Here is a 22,906-nt window from a genome sequence, read left to right on the forward strand (position 1 = left end):
TTTATCCATTTTAGTGGAGGGAAGGTTGAAGAGACAGATGCAGACGAACTGGGAGATTTGGTGGAGGGAAGATGGGAGTGTTTCTGTCTGATTGCTTTTTCCATTTTCTCAGTAAAATATCGGACAAGATGCTCATCTGGGAGTGAAGCAAGAGGAAGGGATGTGGGCAGTTTGAGGATGGAAGAGAAAGCTCCCGATGGTTGCACTGAGGAGTGGTGGGGTCTGCCTCTGCAGTGTGGCAGGCTCTCTGGGCAGGGCCCCCTTGAGAACTGTGGTCATAATGAATTAAGTGTGAGACCAGCTGGCATTTTTTGTGAGACCAGTTATGTACGCATTTTTCTCGAACAGGAATCTGCTGCTCAGGTGGAGGTATGGAGTGGGTGGAGGGTTGGGTTTAATCCAAGTTGAGGTTGAATCAGGTGAGCATATGAGAGAAAGAGAGGGGCAAGGGGGTGGGGAATTGCTGGACGGTGAGTGGAACGATGGGGGGAAAGGAGGGTTAGGACTGAAAGGGGCTAATGGAGAAGGAAACAGTGGCTTCTGGATTGAAGGTCTCTGTGAAGATGCAGGCTTACTGGGTTGGAATGCACTGTCGGAGTAGGGTGAGTGGAAAGTTTTATGAGTTAGTGCTTTTATTAGTGGTGACAAGGTCAGGAGAATGATAACGGTGAGGATAGCTGTGGGGCATTGGGAGGAAAGTGAAATGGAGGTGAGGAAGTGAAAGAACAGCAGAGCCAGGGTAAAGAGAAATATAGGAAGTCAGGCGCCAGGAGCTCCCATGATTCAGGGGATCACTTGAGGGCTGTCAGAGGACAGGACCAGAAATGAATTGGAGTGGTGTAGTCAGAAGCATGAACTTCAGAGTAGCTGGGGAGTTTGAAGAGAGGAGGTTGGAATGGGAAGCAAGGAGGCCATCTGTGAGAGAACAAGAGACGCCACTTTGTGGGCTGAGGGGAGATGGTGTCTTCAGGGCAGAGTCAAGCTCCAGAGTTAGGGCAAGAGGCTCCATGAAGGCTCAGAGAAAACAGGGCAGGGCTTCAGAAACTTGGTGATGGCTAATCATGAGCTCTGAGGGGCCCAGTGGAAGAACTTGAGGGCAGAGAGGGATAGAAGATCAAGTTGGTGCACACACACAGAGCAAACACGTGAAAGTGGCCTCAGAAGCGGTAAGAGTAGATCTGAGATCCGAGACATCTGATAGTCTGAAAAATAGAGACAAACTTTTTTCGGAGGATAGGGAGGATTGCTAATGACTCTTCCGGGAATAACTTACATATCCAAAAGTAATCATTTGATCACAAACGCTGCTGGAAAACATTATGTCTTGAACTCACCTCAGCTCTCTTAAATTGTTCGGCTGTGCCCTTTTTTGTGGACTTGATCAAATTGTCATTTGGTTCCTTGACCTCCGCCCCTCCCAATCTGACACCATCAAGATCAGCATCAGGAATGAGCAGAGAGCATAGGATTTGTGGCTCTGCGTTGAAGTTACTTCATCCAGGGCGTAACTCTCTCTCAACACCCACTAGACATATCAGCCTGGACCTTTGGGTTGTGTTGCTGACCGGAAGGAGAGTTGGAGTTCTGGAGGAAGAGCTGGTGGAAATTCATCTGATCAGAGCAGTCAAGGCCACGCCCCACCTCCCCTTACCCAGCCATTTGCCTCCTCCCATGCAAGTTCATTTTTCCGGAATATCTTTCCCTAACAAAAAAGAGAGGAAGCAGTGGAGGAATTTTAATTCAAGATCTCAAGCCTATTTTTATGATTTTATGATTATTCCTCCTTGTCTCGAATCGGCCCATTTGTCTTGGGGGCAGGGAGCGCTGCCCTGCAGTGAAAGGATCCATGTTGGAAGTGTGAGGGGAAGAGCCCTGACATAAACCAAACCGTTTTGCTGGGGCAGCAGGTGTGCTGTGGCAGTCAGCTTTGTGAGGGACTCAGAACTACTGCCAACTTAGTCACAAGGAAAATGCATATGAAGAAAAACAGGTAAAGTAATGGAAATCCTAAGTGCAATAAAAACACAAGGATCCAACAAACTGGGTCCAGAAGCAGCACCCAAGCCCATCTTACACCCTCAGTGCCTTCCACAGCAGCTGTTTGTGGAGTTCCATGGGAAAGAGAGTATAAAGATGAGTGCAGTATGCGTGTTCCTCAAATGAATGTCTTGAAGGGACACATTGCAGAGTCCTTCAAGTTTTAAAATGCCATCAGCTAGAGTGACCCTAGTGAGTGGTTACCCCTGGCATTTAAGAGTGCACACGGGTGTTCGTGCACACGCACCCCTGCCTCCATGCACACTTGTCAAAGCAGTAGAGGCAAAGCCTGCCAAATGTGTGACTCATTTAGCCTGAGCTCTTGGCCTAATCCTAGGTTGGTTTTTGGATGAAATATAAACTTATTTGCTGGAATAAGATCAAACATTTCTAGGTTTGGTATTCTGTAACTTTAACAGCAAATTCTTGAGTTTAGCATGTGTGGAAGGAGGAGGGAGAATCTGAGAGGAGGGAAACTGGTTTTAATAATCTTACTTTTCTTTAGCAACTTGCAGCTTACAAAGATCTTTTATCCAAGTTTGTCATTGACCCTCTGAAGATCCCTATTGGGTAGGTAATTTCACATCATCTTTATACATGAAGAAACTGAGATGCCAAGAGTGAAAATCCCTGCAGATCCAGGGAAAGGCTGAGGTCCTTAGACTCACTGACTTTCCCCTTAATGATGGAAAGATCAAGTACAATGAGTTTTTTTTAAGACAGTAACCAAACCTTGTACCTGGAGAAACACCACAGAAGCGTGTGCCTGAGTCAGTGACCTTTACCTAGGCCATTTTACATAAATGCCATTGCTCCTTGCTGGAAACTCTTCATTTGATTCTAGAAAGCATGTAAATAACAGGCCGTGGATCTGAGCCAGAAGCTCAGCGGGCCCTGTAAGAGACTTCATTTTAGAAGTCTTCATGCTCTTCCCCATAAGAGCATTCTAAGAAGGGGTCAATTGCTAAATGTATGAAGGAACCAACTTAAATCAGCTGAAACAGACTAAATAAATCTTAAGTCTTCAAATCAAGTGGCTTCCAATTGTGCCTGGACCACCACCCTTCAGAATTAGGACCCCTGTACCTCTCCACAGATTGCATCCTCCGGAATTGTCCCCAGTTCTTGGGGTGAAGAGGTAGCATGCCAGCGCCTCGCCACAGCATGTCCGTGACTAAGGGCACATCTCTGAGTGCTCTCAGCTGTCCATTTGGCTTCCCAAGACAGTTCAACCCTTTGGCTGCACAGACCTTGGCCATGGGCCATCCTGGGAACTGACCGATCATGGATAAAGGCAAGTCTTGCTATGGAATGGAAGTAATTTAAATTAAAAGCTGCCCTGTGGGGGAAAACCCTATGATTCCTCCCAGACAGAAAAACATCTTCTAAATCTGTGACTTCATTCTCAGTGACTGGCTTTATTCTTTTCTTGATTCCTTTTGTTTTATCTGCGATCTAGGCAGTAACACACCATCATATCTGCATCCTAATGACAGAAAGCGTGGAAGGGGTAAAGAGGAGACAGGGAAGGACTAGGCAGATGGCCCCAGACAAATGGGTGAGTTTTGGGGAAGCTGGAGTGGAGATCAGGACCTGAGGCTGAGGCACGTGATGGAGTCTCATTGATGGAGGAAGCCTCGCAGAGGCAAGGGTGGCACTCAGATGCCCAGGGCTCACATCAATACCAGGGAGTGACTGCTAGGAATCACCTGGTGGTCACTGAAAAGCTGCTGACACCCTGGTTTCCGTGGCTGGGCAGGAGTTGGCCTGCTGATGGTTGGCCTGGAATTCTAGTGGCTGAACGGGGCTAGGTAGAGGAAAGGGCTGAGAAATGTAGAAGATAAAATAACCATCTCACTTCTCTAGAAGTACATGGCAGTGTTATAACAGCAGGCCTTGCCTGGCCCTGCTTTCTCAGAGTGCAGGGTGAAGTTGTCTTCCAGGGATGGGGCTGACACCGTGGCCTGGAAGAATGACTGCAGGAGTAGAGAAGGAGGCAGTGGGTGTACAGATAGGGCAGGGAACCTAGGTTAGATAGGGATAGACTTTTCCTCGTCAGCAATTGTTATGCTCATTGGCTATGATTAACTCTGGGACAGGAAATATGTAATATGGAGCTGCTGACATGCTGAAACGCTGAGATCGTGGTGCAGGCAGACAGAAATGAAATCTGGGATACAGGGAGGAACTGGTAGCCGAATTTCCATGTAACTGGTTCAATATGGGAGAGGTTTCAGAAGGCCAACATCCAGATTTTTAAACAATTCAGGTCACCTAGATGCTTCTTCTGTTAAAGTCGCTGGGAGCCCAGCAGTCCCTGTTCTCTACTCTCAACCGCCACTCCACTCAGGCTGGTGACCACAGGACACCACAAGTCATCTGCCTTCAGACCTGCCTCCGGCTCCCCCTGCCGCAGCCCGCCTTTTTCTCATTCCACCTCCATCTCCAGGGTGGCTCATCTACAAGGCTCAACTCGAGCCCCCATCTCCTTTTACAAACTTTCTGCCTCAGTTTCACATTTTTACCCATCATTATGTGGGTAAAAATTACTATGTATTTTATTGGGAGAGGAAAAATGAGGCAAAGTGCCCATTAAACACCAAAGGGCTATACAATATGAAAAAGTTACATTTTATTAATAGTCATAATCACAAGAATATATTCTATTTTATGTAATAATATGAATAATCAACATTGTATATTATTTTGTAACAATGTTTCACTTGCATTAGCCTTATCTTCTCTGCCAGCTGGTGAACTCCTTGAGGGAAGGGATTCTGTCTTCTTTTAGTAAACATTGTTGCTTCTGCCAACACATTGCTGAGTGAAGGTAAGTGCCAGATCGGTTGATTGACTGATTTCTGCTTGATCAGAAAACCCGCTTTGCAGATAAGAGAGAGAACAGGAGTCCAAGAGATTCCTAACAATGCTATTCAGGAGGTTGGCTCGTTCTCCTAACAATGTGATTGCCCTCTCATTGCCCTACATAAGAAATCCCAGCCTGCAATCCAGCTTGGAAGCTTGGCTCCAGAAGCCAGTGTCTCAAGAGGAAGGTGGAACATTATGATCTTTAATGATCCAACCTCAGAAGTCACATAGCATCACTCTGCATAGTCTATTGGTTGAGGCAGTCATAGAGTTCCACCCTGGTCTGATGCAAGGGAACATAGACCGCCTCCCCACCCCCATTTCTTGTTGAAGATGGGAAGTGGCAAGGCTCTAGAAAAGAGTTTGGCAAACTGTTTCTTAAAGAGAAGGATAGTGAATATTTTAGACTAGCATGTCATACAGTCTCTTGCGACTATTCAACTCTGCTGTTATAGTGTGAAAACAGCCATAGACAAAATGGGCATAGCCGTGTTCCATGGCCAACCTGGACAAATAAAAAAAACTTTAATTCTAAAAACAGGCAGCTGGTTCACAGGCCAGAGCTTGCCAGCCCCTGTTATAGAAGAATATGTCCAATTAAAGATGTTGTATTTTTAAAAATACAATCTACCCTCTGCTCAGAGAGAGATAATACTTTTATAACATATGAATGTCACAGGTATTAAAAAATTCCTCTAAGTAAGAGATGAGGCTGCCTCACAGAACCTTGGGATGCTTAAATGACTTCTCACCATTTTACCATGTCAAGGAGACATCACAAATCCAGCTGAAAGCTTTTTAAGCCAATGAAACCCTTCTCCCATTTCATTTCCCACTCCCTTCCTGTCAACATATTATCCTAAAACATTATCAGGTGAGAATGAAGGAGCCTATGCCACCTTTGCTCCCAGTGTGGCAGTCTTTTGTCTTTGGGCGCCCTGGGAGTCTGTTCTTCCTCTCTGGGCTCCTGGCATCCTATGACCTTCACCTGCCAGCCAAGAACCCTCGTTCTGGAATTTACTCAACATCTCAGCACCAGCAGGATTGCTTATGTCCTTCCATGAATGTAGAGTCAGACAAATACCAAAACTGTATGATCTCGGCTCATTGCAACGTCTGCCTCCCAGGCTTAAGCGATTCTCCTGCCTCAGCCTCTCCAGGAGCTGGGATTATAGGCACATGCCACCAGGCCTGGCTGATTTTTGTACTTTTAGTAGAGACAGGGTTTCTCCATGTTGGCCAGGCTGGTCTTGAACTCCTGACCTAAAGTGATCTGCCCGCCTCAGCCTCCCAAAGTGCTGGAATTACAGGCATGAGTCACCATGCTCAGCTGTAGAAGTTAAATATTTAAAGGCTGAAAAGCAATGCTGGCTGTCTGTCACCAGCTTGTCAGGGAATGTAAGGTGTTGCCGGTCATCTTGTCTAACTTAGACAGAAAAGTGGCAAAAGGGCGGCCAGTGCAGAACCCTCCAGGTTCCTTTGCTAAGCCCCTTGCTGGATTGCCATAGCTCCCTGATTACCATCAAGTGTGTAATCTCCCTTACACAGTGGCTTGCCAGTGCTGAATGCTCAGCTCTGATCCGTCACCTCAGTTCCCTCCATCTGTTTAAAATGCTGCTAGTTCTGTTTTCCATATTCTTATTCTCCCATCCTTCCTCTCTCTTTTATACCAGTGTGTGTGTGCACACATGCACACATACATACACACTTACTCTTTTAACACATCTCTTACACAGAATGAATAGAGCCAGAGGCCTTATGACTACAGCTTAACCCACATGAACTGGCAGGAACTGATTTTTTTTGAAAGCCCTGAGGTTGAGATTGTTCTATTGCTTAACACAGACCACAAATAGTGTTCTTATGAATACACAGGTTGGAGGTCTCATGCCAGGATAAGTCCTGACTCCCCTGAGCCCTCCTGGCCACTGGACCACACTTCAGTGATGGAGTGTGGGCAGGGGTCCTGGAAAACCCTCTGACCACTGTGTTTGAGCTGGCCCACAGGAGAAGGAATGCTGGAACCACAACTCCCCTACGAACTTGGGAGTTTATCTTCTTCCCTGTGGTTTGTCTTTTCCCCCTCCCACAGAAGTTTTCTGTGACAAACTGATTTCCTTATTGAATTAAATACATTTTTATCCATCTGATTATGCTGGAAAATTGTATGCAGAACAGAAAATATCCTGCAGTTCCTTCCTACATAAGCCTGTGTGTGAATGGATCCTGCAAGAATGAAAACGTTGAGCTTTTTTTTCCTGTGGGCTCTTGGTACGGTTTTATAGGTACTGGGGTCTGGATCTAGAACACAATTCAATTGCAAACCAGTGTACCATGCTTTCTGTGTAGCAGCCATGCCCCATATCCTGCCTGTGACTTATTCCCCCATTAGATTTCACTTCTAGATGGCAACGACTTACTATAGCATTTGATGTAGGCCTGAGAAGCAGGCACTGATGTTGGACTGAAGGAAAAGCACCTTTGTTCGGGGGCATGATGGATGGGAGTAGGTCAGAACATAGCTCCTTTTCCCAGGGTTGCCAGATGCCAACCCTTGGACTTGAACTGCCCAGCCTCCAGAATCATGAGCCAATAAACTTCTGCTCATTATACATTACCCAGTGTGTGGTATTCTGTTGTAACAGCACAGTATCTCTCTGTGCCCCTGAGAGATACTGTTACCTGGTGCAGCGGGAATCCCACACACAGTGGGAGAGCCAGTCACAATGACTTTTTGCCCTAGTGACTGGAGGAAGGCCCCAAAGACTCCATGTTGTGCCATCAACTGTTTAATTACCAAATTAAGGGAGGAGTTGTCCAGGGTGTCTTAGGGGAGAACTGAGGTTTCCTGGATGGTGGTGGGGATCTTAGCAACTGGGGTTAGCAATGGCCTACCAATCAATATAGAAGCATTTCAATGTTTTAACAGCTAGTTTGGCTGTATTATTGAGTTTCACCTGAATAGTAGTTCTGCTTGGACATGCCTTGTGTATCGGGCCAGGGTTGATGGTTATGAATTTTCCTGCTCACCACATGGTAATCCCTAGATTATTCTGAAAGCTCCAACAAATCACTTAAGCTCAGTTACTAAGATGCACCCAAAGCCAAACCCAGAAGTACAAAGCACAAAGATGGTGGAAATGGATCTGGAGAGTAGTGGCAAGAACTGCCCACTTCCCTGAGCAAAGTGGTGGCATCTAGTAGTAGGGAGGGTGGCTGTGTTGAGTGTCCACAGTGTGACAAATGTCTTCAGAACCTGCAGTCCATGAAACTGAAGTCTGAATCCTTGTAAGTTCCTCAGCATCTATAAACCTCTGAAAAATTGACATAATTATAATACCTCATGGAAAGTCACAAGTAGAAGTGAAAATTTTAGCCAAAAGGAAAGCTGAGTCTGAGTTCTTCCACTGGGTTGTCAAAATGTCCCACAGGATTCATCAGGGCTCTGATTTGATTCCAGGTGATCAAATGGTTTGGCTGTGTTCCCACCCAAATCTTGACTTGAATTATATCTCGTAGAATTCCGACATGTTGGGTAGGGACCGGGAAGGACGTAATTGAATCACGGGGGCCGGCCTTTCCCATGCTATTCTCATGATAGTGAATAAGTCCCAGGAGATCTGATGGGTTTATCAGGGGTTTCCACTTTTGTGACTTCCTCATTTTCTCTTTGTGCTGCCACATAAGAAGTGCCTTTGGGGCCAGGCACGGTGGCTCATGCCTGTAATCCCAGCACTTTGAGAGGCCAAGGTGGGTGAATCACCTGAGGTCAGGAGTTTGAGACCAGCCTGGCCAAGATGGTGAAACCCTGTCTCTACTAAGAATATAAAAATTATCTAGGTGTGGTGGCACATGCCTATAATCACAGCTACTCAGGTGGCTGAGGCAGGAGACTTCCTGGGTGGTGGAGGTTGCAGTGAGTAAGCCAAGATGGAGCCATTGCACTCCAGCCTGGCTGACAAGGGTGAGACTCTGTTTCAAAAAAAAAGGAGTGCCTTTGGCCTCCCGCCATGATTCTGAAGCCTCCCCAGCCATGTGGAACCATAAGTCCAATTAAACTTCTTTTTCTTCCCAGTCTTGGATATGTCCTTATCAGCAGCATGAAAACAAACTGATACACTAGTAATGTAATCTAAGTCCAGGAACAGGGAGTTCAGGGAGGAGACATCAATCTGCAAATACTGGAAAAGAGTGTTATCTTTAAGATAATGAAGTAGCATTCTGGAGTTTATCAATGTCTTTCGAGTTTGATTAGTGCTATGGTTTGAATGTGTCTCCCAAAGTCCATGTGTGGAGGACTTGGTCCCCAGTGTGGTACTGTTGGGAGGTGGGGCCTAATGGAAGGTGTTTGGGATATGGGGACACCACCCTCATGCGTGGATTAATGTTATTATCTCAGTAGTAGTTTCCCTATAAAAGGACAAGTTTGGCCCCTCTTGTTCTCTCTTTCTCTCTCCCCCACTCTTTTTGCTTTTCTACCATGGAATGATACAGCAAGAAAGCCTTTGGCAGATGCCAGCCCTTGGACTTGGACTTCCCAGTCTCCAGAATCATGAGCCAATAAATTTCTGCTCAATATTAATTAGCCAGTGTGTAGTATTCTGTTGTAACAGCATAACACACACTAAAACAGTAAGAACCAATTTCCCAGCCCGTGATTATCTCCAGGTGTTTCAACAAAATTAGATTTCTGAACATGCAAAGTTTGGAACCAATACCACAGGTGACTTCGTGAAAGTGTGGACCATTCTCTAAAACCAACTTACAAAGCCAACTCATATTGGAACGTATGTCTCTACCTCTCTAATACTTTCTCTTCCCTCTTTTTCCTCTCTCTTATTCCATTTTGCACTTTTTTTCTTTCTTCTTCATTTTCACAATGGACTGTTTGTGTCCCTTTCAAATTCTTATGTTGAAATTCTAACCCTCAGTGTGATGATATTTGGAGGCAGGGCCTTTGGGAGGTAAGGGGAATTAAGAAACAATTAGGTCATGAGAATAGAGCTCTCATGAATAGGCTCTAATAAAAGAGACCCCAGACAGTTTTTTTGTCCTCTGTCTGCCTTATGAGGTGATATGGTTTGGCTCGTGTCCCCGCCCAAATCTCATCTTGTAGGTCCCATAATTCCCACATGTTGTGAGAGGGACCCAGTGGGAGATGACTGACTCATGAGGGCAGGTCTTTCCCATGCCGTTCTCAGATTAGGGAATGGGTCTCATGAGATCTGATGGTTTTGAAAATGGGGGTTTCTGTGCACAAGATCTCTCTTTGCCAGCTGCCATCCATGTAAGATGTGACTTGCTCCTCCTTGTCTTCTACCATGATTGTGATGCCTCCCCAGTCATGTGGAACTGTAAGTCCAATAAACCTCTTCCTTTTTTAAATTGCCCAGTCTTGGGAATGTCTTTATTGGCAATGTGAAAATGGACTAATTAGAAGTGAGCAGTCTCCAACCTGGAGGAGGACTCTCACCAGAACCTCACCATGCTGGCACCCTGATATTGGATTTCTCAGCTCCAGAACTGTGAGAAATAAATTTCTGTTGTTTATATATCACTCAATCTATGGTACTTTGTTAGAGTAGCTCAAACTGGCTAAGACAATCCTCTTTATTGCTTCATCCTTTTTCTCCTTTTGCTATGTTTTATTTATCATTGGGAGCCTTTATTAATATATTTTCTTCCTGTGCCTCATCCTTCTGTTCACTCTCTTTTTCCTTCTTTTTTTTTTCTGAGGCAGAATCACATTCTGTCACCCAGGCTGGAGTGCAGTGGCACGATCTTGGCTCACCACAGCCTTGACCTCCAGGGCTCAAGTGATCTCCCAACCTCAGCCTCTCAAGAAGCTGGGACTACAGGTGCACACCATCATGCCCAGCTAATTTTTGTTATGTTTTGTAGAGATGAGGTTTCACCATGTTGCTCAGGCTGGTCTTGAACTCCTGAGCTCATCCACCTCAGCCTCCCACAGTGCTGGGATTACTTCTTCAAGTGTGTTATTACTTTAGATGAGCTCAAATGTAATATCTCAAGTGGTGGCAATTATATTTAAGAAGCAGTTTGGTAAGGGGAATTCACCCCAACTCCACCAGCTGAAGCACTCAGATTCCTCTGGAGACAACGTAGAAACACCAAGGCATCAGAGAGTAAGAGACTCAACAAGTGTCCAGCACAGGCCTGAGGAAAGACCTGGGTCTCCAGCACCACCCTGCACTATCACTCATTAGGTCTCCCTCCCAGAGATCCCTCAGCAGTTTTCATTTCCTTCTTCCTCTGATTCCACATTTGCCAGGCTTATAATAAACGTCATTGTTGAGGGACATCAGTATTGGGAAAGTGGAAGTCCTGGTCATGGGATAGGAATCATCCAGTCCTTGGTGGAGGGAGATTCTCTCTGCCAAAGATGTCCAGATTTAGTTTACATCATTGTCTTCCTGCATCTGTTCATTTTGGAGCACCGACCTATTTGAGTTCTTGAAAGTCAGCAAGACTAAAGACCACTCACTGACCAGTGGCAGGTTCGCCAAGACTAGGTCATCCTGGAGGCCTCATGGTAGGCGGCAGGCAGGCCTGCAGGCAGTCTGGACACTTCCCTTTGTATTCAGCGCCCCATGAGGATGTGTGTAATTGCAACATTCTGGAAGCTGTAAAAATCCTCAGGACTAAGCAAACTGTGATAGGGATGGCCTAGTTCACAGGTGCTCCCCAAGAAGAGCAGATGGAGAGGTGTCTTACAAATAAGAAATTTGACTGTTATGACAACTGCGTAGCAGCAGGAAAGCATCTGACATGGTGTTAACAGACTAAATGATAATGACACATAATTAAATAGCACTGAGTTGTATGTGGGCATCAAGATCAAGGCTGGAAGAGTGGAGATGTGAAAACATAGACGGTTGATTATTACGTTCTGAGTGAAAATGTTTTAAAAACTTTAAGTTTCTGCCGGGCGCGGTGGCTCACGCCTATAATCCCAGCACTTTGGGAGGCCGAGGCAGGTGGATCACGAGGTCAAGTGGTCGAGACCATCCTGGTCAACATGGTGAAACCCCGTCTCTACTAAAAATACAAATATTAGCTGGGCATGGTGGTGCGTGCCTGTAGTCCCAGCTACTCGGGAGGCTGAGGCAGGAGAATTGCTTGAACCCAGAAGGCGGTGAGCCGAGATCGTGCCATTGCACGCCAGTCTGGGTAACAACAGCAAAACTCTGTCTCAAAAAGAAAAAATAAAAACGCCGGAGGTCGTGGCGCTCGCGAAGGCGAGGTCATGAGTTCAAGGCTAACCTGAGCAACCTTATAAGCTCAAACTGATTGGCAAAATAAATAAATAAAAATAAAAACTTTAAGTTTTGTAATAGCCAGTTTTCACTATTATAATACTGCATGACAGATAACCCCCAGACTCTTAATAGCTTATAACAACCAATGTTTATTTCTTGCCAACTGATTTGCAGGTTGATCATAGGCCAGATGTGGGTCAGCATGACTAGGCTGTACCCAAGACTTTAAGTTAGATTCAGGTCTGCTCCATGTATCTTCCTTCTGAGACTGCTCACAAACACCAACATGACCTGGGCCATAACTTTCTCTTAGCAGAGATCCTAAGATTAAGAGGGGCAAGTGAAGACATGCGATATCTCTTAAGCTGTCTTCCTAGATCTGGAGTGTGTCACTTCTGCTCACATTCCCCCGGCCAAAGCCAGCTATGACGAAGCCCACAGTCAGTGGGATAAGGAAGTATACTCCATTAAGGGAAATTGTTGAGTTGTGTCCCCTAAACTTCACATGTTGAAGTCCTTACCCCGAGTACCTCATGATATGACCTTGTTTGGAGACAGAATCTTTACAGAGATAATCAACTTAAAAAGAGGTTATCAAAGTAGTTCCTAATCCAACATGACTGGTGTCTGTCCTTATAACAGGAAGAAATTTGGACATAAAGACAGAAAGGGAAGACAGTGTGAAGACTTAAGGAGGAGATGGCCATTTACAAGTCAGAGAGAGAGAGCTGGATTCTTCTCTCACAGCCCTCAGGTGTAACCAACCCCCGCAACACCTTGATGTCAGACTTCAGCCTGTAAAGCTGGGAAAAATAAATGTCTTTTGTTTAGGTCACTCTAGCAAACTAATACAGAAGGTTGGTAAGAAAAGGAAAGGAAGGGAGAGTTAAGGACAGATAATGCAGTCTATGATGATGTTATTCTGCTACTCATTCTTAGAATTTAATTTCATATAGTGGGCCAGGTGTGGTGGTACATGCTTATAATCCCAGCATTTTGAGAGGCCAAAGCATGTGGATCACCTGAGGTAGTGGGCTGGGTGTGGTGGCGCATGCCTATAATCCCACCATTTTGGGAGGCCAAAGCTTGTGGATCACCTGAGGTCATGAGTTCAAGACCAGCCTGACCAACATGGAGAAACCCCATCTCTACTAATAATACAAAGTTAGCCGGGCGTGGTGGCACATGCCTGTAATCCCAGCTACTTGGGAGGCTAAGGCAGGAGAATTGCTTCAACCTGGGACGAGGAGGTTGTGGTGAGCCAAGATCACGCCATTGCACTCCACTCTGGGCAACAAGAGCAAAACTCCATCTAAAAAATAAATAAATAAATTTAACATAGTAAAGAATTCATTGAAAGTTCTTTTCTCATTAATAATACATCTATAACAACAATCACAACAGCAACAATTAATCAAATAAAACTCAAGCACTACTATATGCCAGGCATTGTTCTAAGGTCTGTCTATAAATAAATGTATTTAATCCTTAAAACAAAATAGTGTCTACGAGGTAGGAACTATTGTTATGTCCAGCTTAAAAGATGAACAAGTCGAGACCTTGTTACTGGTAGTGAGGCATGAATGGGGCAGGATAGGGCCCCCACCCACTAGAAATGTTAGGTGATGGTGGGACTTACCTCATTGCCTCTCTAAAAATGACAATTTGGCAGCACCACTGAGAGGCCATTTCCTGAAGCTTCACACCTGTTAACATCAAAATGTTAATTGAATGCAGGCTCCAGGGAGAAGCAGCTTCCTGGGCATGCGTGTTAAGAGACAAAAATGGTCACCTGTGATCTTTGGGAGGCACACACCACCAGAAAAGGGAAGAAAGCTTCAGATGGGCACGTGGATAACTCCCTAAACCTACAGGCGCTCAATTCCCAAGGGTAAGGAAAGCACTGGGCACTCGGAAAGTCCACGCTGAGAGGATCATGGGAAAGAGGTGAGCCTAAAATCAAGGTTAAAGGCCCTTTTTTTTTGCTGTCTTCTTTTGCTCTCTTTTCCCTCTAGGACCTTCAGGTGCCTGCTTTGGTCTCTTTCAAACAAATTTTCCTTTCTTTCTTGTTCCTAAGCCTTTTTAGTAAACTTTCACTCCTGCTCTGAAACTTGCCTCGTTCTCCTTTACTGCTTTATGCTCCTCAGCTGAATTCTGTCTTTGGTGTAGGCAAGGACTGAAGTTGCCGTGGATGCATATGGATTCACTGCTGGTCATGTTGGGTAACTCAGATCTCTTTCACCAGCAACAGCCCAGAGAAGCTAAGCCACTTGCCAAAGCTCACACAGCGCCGTGGCAGAGCAGGGATATATCCCAAAAGAGTTCTATTTGCAGAGCCTGAGCCCTAATCATTATGCTATACACCATCTCTCATAGTCAATACTGTATTTTCTCCAATACATTTGAATGATTGTCCACATCAGGCAGACAAGTTTATTTCTTATAGTCTGCAATCTTATGTGATCTGGCTCCTGCAGACCTCCTTGGCCTCACCTCAAATCACTCTGTTCTTCACTTCAGGCACATTGATCTTGTTCTTAAACATGCCAAACTTGGCCCTGCCTTTGCTTAAAGCCTTTGCATTTGCTGTTTTTCCTTCCTGGAATACCCTTCCCCCAGATCTCTGCTGGATGCATTTTTTTTTTAGATGGATTTTTGCTCTTGTTGCCCAGGCTGGAGTGCAATGTTGCAATCTTGGCTCACCACAACCTCCGCCTCCTGGGTTCAAGCAATTCTCCTGCCTCAGCCCCTCTGAGTAGCTGGGATTACAGGTAAGTGCCACCACACCCGGTTAATTTTGTATTTTTAGTGGAGACAGGGTTTCTCCATGTTGATCAGGCTTGTCTTGAACTCCTGACCTCAGGTGATCTGCCCGCCTCAGCCTCCCAAGGGGCTGGGATTACAGGCGTGAGCCACTGTGCATCTTTTTATTGTTCCAGTCTCAGTTTAAATGGGATTATTTTCTAGAGAGGTCTTTTCCAACCACCTGTCAAAGCAGCTAACCCCACCCTAGCTACTCTTTATCTTATCTCATTTCCTTTTTTTGTATGGCTGTTATCAATATCTGGAGTTATCTTTTAAAATTTACTGTTTACTTGTTCATTTTCTATCTTGTTCATGACTGTAGTCTCAGTACATAGAGTGGATGATGGCAGAGAATAAGTATTTGTTGAGTAAATGGATAAGTTCTCACTCTTTCATGACATTAGGTGAACTTTCCAGAAGTACCCAGTCTCAAGTCTCCCTCTATCTTCCAGACAGTACAAGGAAATCTGAAGACATATAATCCACACAGAGGCAGAAAGATGCTACTGAAGCCCAATTTATGTCCAATAAGACACAGACTTTGAGTTTTAGTCATTGTGGTTGAAGGCAAATGGGGTCATCCATTCTAGGAAAGAAGAAAGAGCAGATGGGAAATAGTCATACAAGATGCATGGAGAACAGATAGAGTCGAACTTCCATAACTTTGGCTTCACAGTAATTATTTACTGTATTGGATGAGGTTGGACAAATCTGAGCCTGTCCAGAGAAGATGCTACTTGAGTTATCTGTGTTTGGATTAGATATGGGCAGCCAGACCGTCTGGAGAGGTTTAGGGCTCAGCACCAAGGCTCTGATCTTTACTCAGCTGCAAGCACCTCATTGCCCTGCCACCTCTGCTTCATGGGCTGGAGGTCTGTCCTCTTGCAATAATGTGGGAAGAACTGGACACTGGGTCAGTTTCTACTATTTTTTTTAATGAAACCATCCAGTGTAATGAGCTGGAGGATAAATAACCATACCTCTGAAGTACAGCTTTGACTGTAGTCCAGTGTCTGGGCTGACTCTGAAACATCTCAGATTGTGTATCCTGAGACTGTGCTGGCTGATGTCCTGGCCACAAGCATTCCATCCCACATCCCAGGCATCTGAGCAAAGCTGCTTCCTGTATGGGGAGGTAGAGGATTTGATGGGTTAGTTGAAACTAAAATGTCTGCAACCCTAGATCCTGCCTCTGTTTTGGAGTGACTTGTTAGACAGGAGGGTCACTAGTAATTCAGGGCACCTTTCCTCAAAGAACTCAAGATTCGTGGCAGAATTTGAAAAATCTTGAGGTTTGATCTTGATGGAAGACTAGAGACTGAAAAGTAGATGATCTACTTAACTTTATGCAGAGAACAAATGTATCCGCTTTTTTTTCTTTAAGTTCTGGGATATGTGTGCAGTATGTGCAGGTTTGTCACATAGATAAACATGTGTCACGGTGGTTTGCTGCACCTATCAACACATCACCTAGGTATTAAGCCTGGCATCCATTAGCTATTTTTCCCGAATTGCATTCACTTTTTGAGATGGCCAGAACCAGGCATGGGGAAGGAAAGGTGAGAGTTTTGGACTCCTATCTTTGTCGGTGTGAAAGGCTCCCCTCTGGTAGAAGGCACTTAGGAATCACTGACTGTTCCCGCAACCTAGAGAAATTCACTCAAGATTTCTTAAGTCCAAGAAACATTTTTCTGGATCAGGGCGACATTTCTCATTCTGTGAGGAATGCTGTTGACATTAGCAGGCACTCGTCTCTCTGTACCTACAATCATTTTTAAATGTTTAATGAAGTTTTATGTGCTTAAAACTTTTTATTGAACTATACACACAGAAAACTGCATATCCCAAGTGCTCAGGTTGACGAGTTTTCACAAACTAAACACACATAATTGGCATCAGACCAAGAAACAGAATATTGTCACATCTCAGAAGTCCTGCTTATCCCTGCTTTCACTCACTGTCTCCAATACTAACCAGCTATCCTGACATCTAACAGCATGGATTAATTTCACCTATTTTTACATTGGCTTCTTTCGTTCAATATTTTACTTGTGAGATTCATCCATGTTTCTGTATATAGCAGTAATTTACTCATTCTCACTGTTACAGAGTATTCCATTGTGTGAATATACCACCGTTTATTTATCCATCCTACTATTGATGGACAGTTGGGTTGTTTCCAGTTTGAAGCTATTACAGGCATAGTTCTGTAAATATCCAAGTACGCATCTCTTCATCCATATATGGAATATATGAGGAGTAGTATTGTTTGGTCATATGATAAATGCATGTTTAATTTTATAGGAAACTGCCAAACTGTTTTCCACAGAAGTTGTCCCATTTTGTATTCCCACTAGCAGTGCATCACTAACACTTGATAGTGTCTGTGTTTCCATTTTAGCAACTATTGTGGATACCGAGTGGAAACTAGACTCACTATTTTTTACTCTACCTGTCCTTTAGTCTTCCTTCTATGTCTCTATTTTTCTGTAAACTGTCCTTCTCTGCTTTCCTTTCCAGCTGGAGGAAACCGTGGCTTCACCACACTTCCTAATAGTTTACATCATTAATCCAGCTGAGACCAGCTCAGTCAGAAATAGACATTTCTTAGTATCAATTCCAAAATGAGTGAAAGGAAATCTGATCCACTTGGATTACGTTAAGAGCGGATTGTGGACCCCTCAGCTCCCCGCAACCATATATTGAAGGCTTAACCTCCAATGTGACATTTTTAAAGATGTGTCCTTTAGGATAGATGGGGTTGGTATCCTTATAATAAGAGGAGGAGACAGCTGAAAGCTCTTCCTCCACACATAGAGGAAAGCAATGTGAGGACATGGCAAGAAGGTGTCAGTCAACAAGCCCGGAAAGGAGGTCTTACCAAAAACTAATTATGATGGCATCTTGATCTTGGACTTCTAATATCCAGAGCTGTGGGAAAATAAATGTCTGTTGTTTAAGCTGCCCAGCCTGTGGTATTTTGCCGTGACAACCAGAACAGATTAATACAGGCCAGGTGGTTGCACATGAGCCAGTCAGTTGCAGTGGGGCTGGGTCAAGGTCTCCAAATATGACTCCTGGGAGAGCACACTGGGAGCAAGTAGATGGCTGGTTCTTAAGCAGGGGCCAGGAAGGTATCCCAATAATCATCTTTTATACAAACCTTTAAAAGAGACTACCTCACTAAATGGCCTATGAGCTAACTGGGGGACCTCAGTAATCAAAGGGACATTTTACTCAGTCATTTAACAAGTATTTATGAGACTTCACTGTGTGTTAGGCACTGTACTCAGTGCTCAAGATACTGCAATGACTGAGTCTGAAAAGCCTTTGCCCTCAAGGAACAAAGCATGGCTGATGAGCAGATGTCTGATATTTCAAAGTCATTCATGTCAAGATAAATGTATTCTGCCTCCTCTTTACACTGCTATTAATTTTATTTTTTATTAGGCTTCCATTTGATGATAAATAATGTACCTCAACTGAAATCTTAACCACTGCTCAATTTCCTGCTGAATTAGCAAATCTGTTCCTTTCTACTCCTAATAATAACATTTAGGACTTTGTAAGGTGTTACTACATGGCAAGCATTTTTCTGATTGCTTTATATACACTGACTCATTTAATTTTCATAAAAGCCTAATATAGTAAGTACTTTTATTATTATCTCCATTTTATAGCTATGAACTTCAAATGTGCCCTTATTGTTACTGCCAATCACACTATATTTTCTAATCCACACTATATTTTCTAATCCATTTACTTTCCTACCCAATGACTTCACATCCTTTTCTGTCCCTTCAAACCTTCAGTTCCACCCCGCTATGTCCTAATCCTTAGCTGATGACCTTGTTTCCAACTTCACAGTCCAAGAAGAGCTTCCACAAACTCCCACAACTACATCTATCTACCCACCTGCCAGCATCTGCCTTCCTGCCTAATAATGAGATAGATGATCTGTGCTCCTGTGGAAAGAAATCTCTCCATCCATATAGAAATTTCCAATCATTTTCTTCTATTCAAGAACCTTATCCCTATCATTTGTCACTTTCTCCTCTGTATTGCTAACTTTTCACTAGCTTATGGATCATTCCCATTTATAAAAATATGCTGTATTAATCTGTTCTCATGCTGCTACGAAGAAATACCTGAGACTGGGTAATTTATAAAGAAAAGACGTTTAATTGACTCACAGTTCCACATGGCTGGGGAGGCCTCAGGAAACTTACAATCATGCTGGAGGGCACCTCTTCACATGGCAGGAGAGAGAATGAGTGCCGAGTAAAGGGAGAGGCCTCTTACAAAGCCGTCAGATCTCATGAGAGCTCACTCACTATGACGAAAATGGCATGGGGGAAACCACTTCCGTGATTCAATTATCTCTACCTGGTACCATCCTTGACACATGAGAATATTATAACTCGAAGTGAGATTTGGGTGGGGACACAGAGCCAAAACACATCATATGCTGTGTTCTTCCATATTAAAAAAGTTCTTCAACTATATTTTCTTTGTTTCTCTTTGCAGCAGAATTTGAAAGATGTTTCTAAACTCAGTAGCAAACTCCTCTGCTCCCATTCTTTCTCGTGATCACTCTAAACAGGATATTGCCCCTACCACTAAACTAAAAGTGTGCTTGTTCTCTATGTTGTTAAATACAATCCTTGGTTCTCCATCCTCGATGAGACTTGACCCATTGGCAGCATTGGCACGGCTGATAATTCCTTCCACCCTCTTGATACCATTTCTATATGTGGATTCCAGACCCTCCCACTCTTCTGGTTTCTTCCCATCTCTCTGCTTGCTCTTTTTCATGTTCCCATGCTCCTTCTGCCTCTTCTCTCTCACCTTTGACATGGAGTGCCTTAGGGCTCCATCTTTGGTCCTTTCTTCTCTCTACATGCATGCTCTTGGTGATCTCATGCAATCTCACAGTCTTTGAAAACCACCTATACATCAACAGCTCACTAGTTTACATACCCAAACCAAACCACAAACCATCTCTCCTCCAAACTTTAGAGGTATATAGACACACGTCTTATCAACTTCTCCACTTGGATGTCTAATAGACATCTTAGACATAACATGTATGAAACTGATTTCTGAGGCCATGGCAGTAATATATGGTCACAGCCATCTTGTGACTATGAGGAGGGCTGGCATGAAGTCAATGCCAACATGTTGAGAATGGCAGAGTAGAAGATGAAAGAGTCAGTGTTCTTGAAGACACATTTGAGCCACTCTAATAACCAACCTAATGGCTGTTCTAATTCTGGGCTTCTTGGTTTTTGAGATCACAAATTATTTTTCAGTTGGATTTTCTGTTACTTGTGGTTACAGTCAGCCTAATTATATCACACAAACTGGAGGACAATCTAATGGAGAAATCAATATTGTTCCCTGGTTGTATTCCTTACACATTTGCCCATCAAGAGACTAGAGACAATTAAAAGAATGGGAACATTAAAAAATTCATCTGTAGGAAAAAGTATCTGTTTCCCCATCAAGAGGCTAGAGATAATGAAAGTAACGGTGGAGACATTAAAAAAATTGCCTATAGGAAGCACCCTGAGATTTCCTAGGGCGACTTTTTTTCTTCTCGAGGAAAGATATCTTTTTCTTTATTTCCTTTACTAACATAATGCTGCCGGTTAATGGGATGAGTTCACGTCAAGGGTGTGGCCAGTGTAGTGGGTGTGTAATGAGACTGGTGTAATTCTGGACTGGGAATTTCATATATGAATAAAGATTTATTCCAAACTTAATTTTCAAACACTCCCACTCTGTAGGTGAGTGAGTATACGAGGAGTTCTAAGTATCAAAGTTAGGGGTTAAGTTCTGAGGCTGGAGGCCAGTGGTATGATTCGAGAAAATTATATAACCACTAGCTTTGGAAATAGACATTGTTGAGGAACTATAAAGATATGAAAATAGTTTAAGACAGCAATGCCTGGACACTGTTACAACTTTTCTGGAAGGCAGTTTGGCAATGTGTATTAAAGTCATCAGCAGTGATCACATCTTTTAACTCAGTGATCACATCTTTTCACTTTATTGGAATCTAGAACAAGGAAATAATCCTAATGAGGAAGAGTGACATCATACCTACCCCGGTTTCTTGGGTCCACTCCTCCGTGTTGTTCAGTTAGAGCTGTTCTAGGCTAATTTGACAGCACATGTTACCACGGTAGGTGGAAGACAAACAGTAAGAGGGCCTTAAGAAACTGTTAGGAGGAAAATCCATTTCTCATTTGAATCCACATTTTGTTTTCTTGGGAAAAAATGCCTGTTTGCTGTGGTGAAGTGTGCTTTCAATTAGGTAGCTCAGAGGAACCTGGCTGGAACTCTTATAACTGAAAAGGCTAAACTAGACGGTAAATAGTCTCTTCTGCAGAGTTACAAGACCAGGACCCTCCCGACCTCACTTTGGGGTCTTTGACTCCTGGGCATAGCAACTTCCATTAATATCTGACAAATCTGAGGCAGCAGGGTCTGGAAGACACAAGAAGAGACTGGGGGCTGGGGAGGTGGGAGAGGCGGGATGCCTTTCTTCTCCAAGCCACCTTCCAGTCATGCTGCTTGATGGCTCCAGAAGCTTTCCATTGTTTTCTGTGCAGCTTCTCACATCTTATCTGGAATATTTCTATGGCCAGATAGGTTCCTACCTCACCTTCTCAGTTTTCCCTCAACTTCCTGGGAAAGTTCGAAAAGTCCTTCCCTCTTACTTTAGATGCATATACAACATTGCAGCTTATCACAAGCTTCAAGGAGATTTGGAGCTTTTGAGTCTCCCTCCATGTCACTTCCCATTCGCTGCCTGGTATTCCTGCTGGTAGGATAATACAACATTAGGGATTGGCATTGACTGGGGTGAGTGTTGAATTAAAGACCAATAGGCACAAACATCTGGGAGATCAAGAAACCTTAGCTCAGGAGACACAAGGAATGAAAAACAACTCTTGTCGACTCAAGAAAGAGGAACTCTTAACACATTAGGAAGGGTATCTTTCCCCACCAGTTCCCGAAGAAGAAGGTATGTGGAAGACACTGGACATCTGTGCACTGGACAGAGCCTCCAAACCGGCCCACTTACCCTCCGTACAGCATTCTCCAGACTCATCTGTGGCAAAGCAGCCAGCATTTAGGCCACCACAAAGCTGTGTTGGTCAGGACCATACCCCCCTTCTCAAAGGTCTCAGGTTTCTGCTAGGAAGTAACAGACTTCCTTCATTCCCTGCCCTGGCCAGCTTCCCATCCGCCACAGAGCCGACAACCTGGGTTATACACAACATCCCCAGGATTTCCTCCTAGGATGTTCTGCCCCACAGATTTAACACATACATCTCCTCCACGGGGTTGGCAGTGAGTCTTGAAAAACAGGGTTTGAAGAAATGCACAGTAGAGCTGCAATAAATTGCATCCACAAATGGAGACCAAGTCAGGAAAAGAGAAGACACTCAGAAAAGAACTAGTGTAAATTTATGTAAGTGGAGGACAGTGGCCTTTTCAGAAGCCTTCAGAAGGATATAGGATATAGCCTCACCAATCCAGCAACTCTTAGACTTGGAAAGAATAAAGTGTGTGAAAGTGCCTGAGCAGCGTCTGGCACATTGTAGGTGCTCAATAAATGCGAACACTTTTGGATCTCTTCTTCCAGTCCAAAATGCATCTGAGCTGTAAATAATTTTGGGCCTCTCTGATAGGATCTTCTTTTCTTATAATGAATATAAATATATTTTCCTGTAGCTTCCTCTTATTATGTCTATTTCTGGAGCTTTGACAGAATAAGCCTTATCTCCTTTCACCATGATGTACTTTAAGACATTTGAAGGCAGGCGTTTTGTTTCCCAAATATTCTCTTCAAGATAAAGCTCCTCAAGGAACAATTCTGCTTATGACCTGCTTTTGAGGCATTC

The 22,906-nt window shown here is 44.0% G+C and overlaps 1 protein-coding gene across 13 annotated transcripts in view; it reads left to right on the forward strand.

Annotated features, from left to right (window-relative positions):
• The window catches only part of LOC108588816 (uncharacterized), a 74,084-nt gene that overhangs the window by 17,037 nt on the left and 34,141 nt on the right, over positions 1 to 22,906 (forward strand). Inside the window, exons 3-5 of one of the 13 annotated variants that reach the window (XR_013528656.1) lie at positions 3,134 to 3,335; positions 3,501 to 3,595; positions 4,770 to 4,867. The exons of 11 other annotated variants lie outside the window; for them this stretch is intronic. The gene's annotated coding sequence lies outside the window, so the exon portion shown is untranslated. Of the gene's footprint in view, positions 1 to 3,133; positions 3,336 to 3,500; positions 3,596 to 4,306; positions 4,868 to 22,906 lie in introns of those variants that run through there. One more of the 13 variants, XR_013528658.1, reaches the window with a different exon arrangement.

Source organism: Callithrix jacchus, chromosome 17 (genome assembly GCF_049354715.1).
Source record: "Callithrix jacchus isolate 240 chromosome 17, calJac240_pri, whole genome shotgun sequence".
Classification (NCBI taxonomy): domain Eukaryota; kingdom Metazoa; phylum Chordata; class Mammalia; order Primates; family Cebidae; genus Callithrix; species Callithrix jacchus.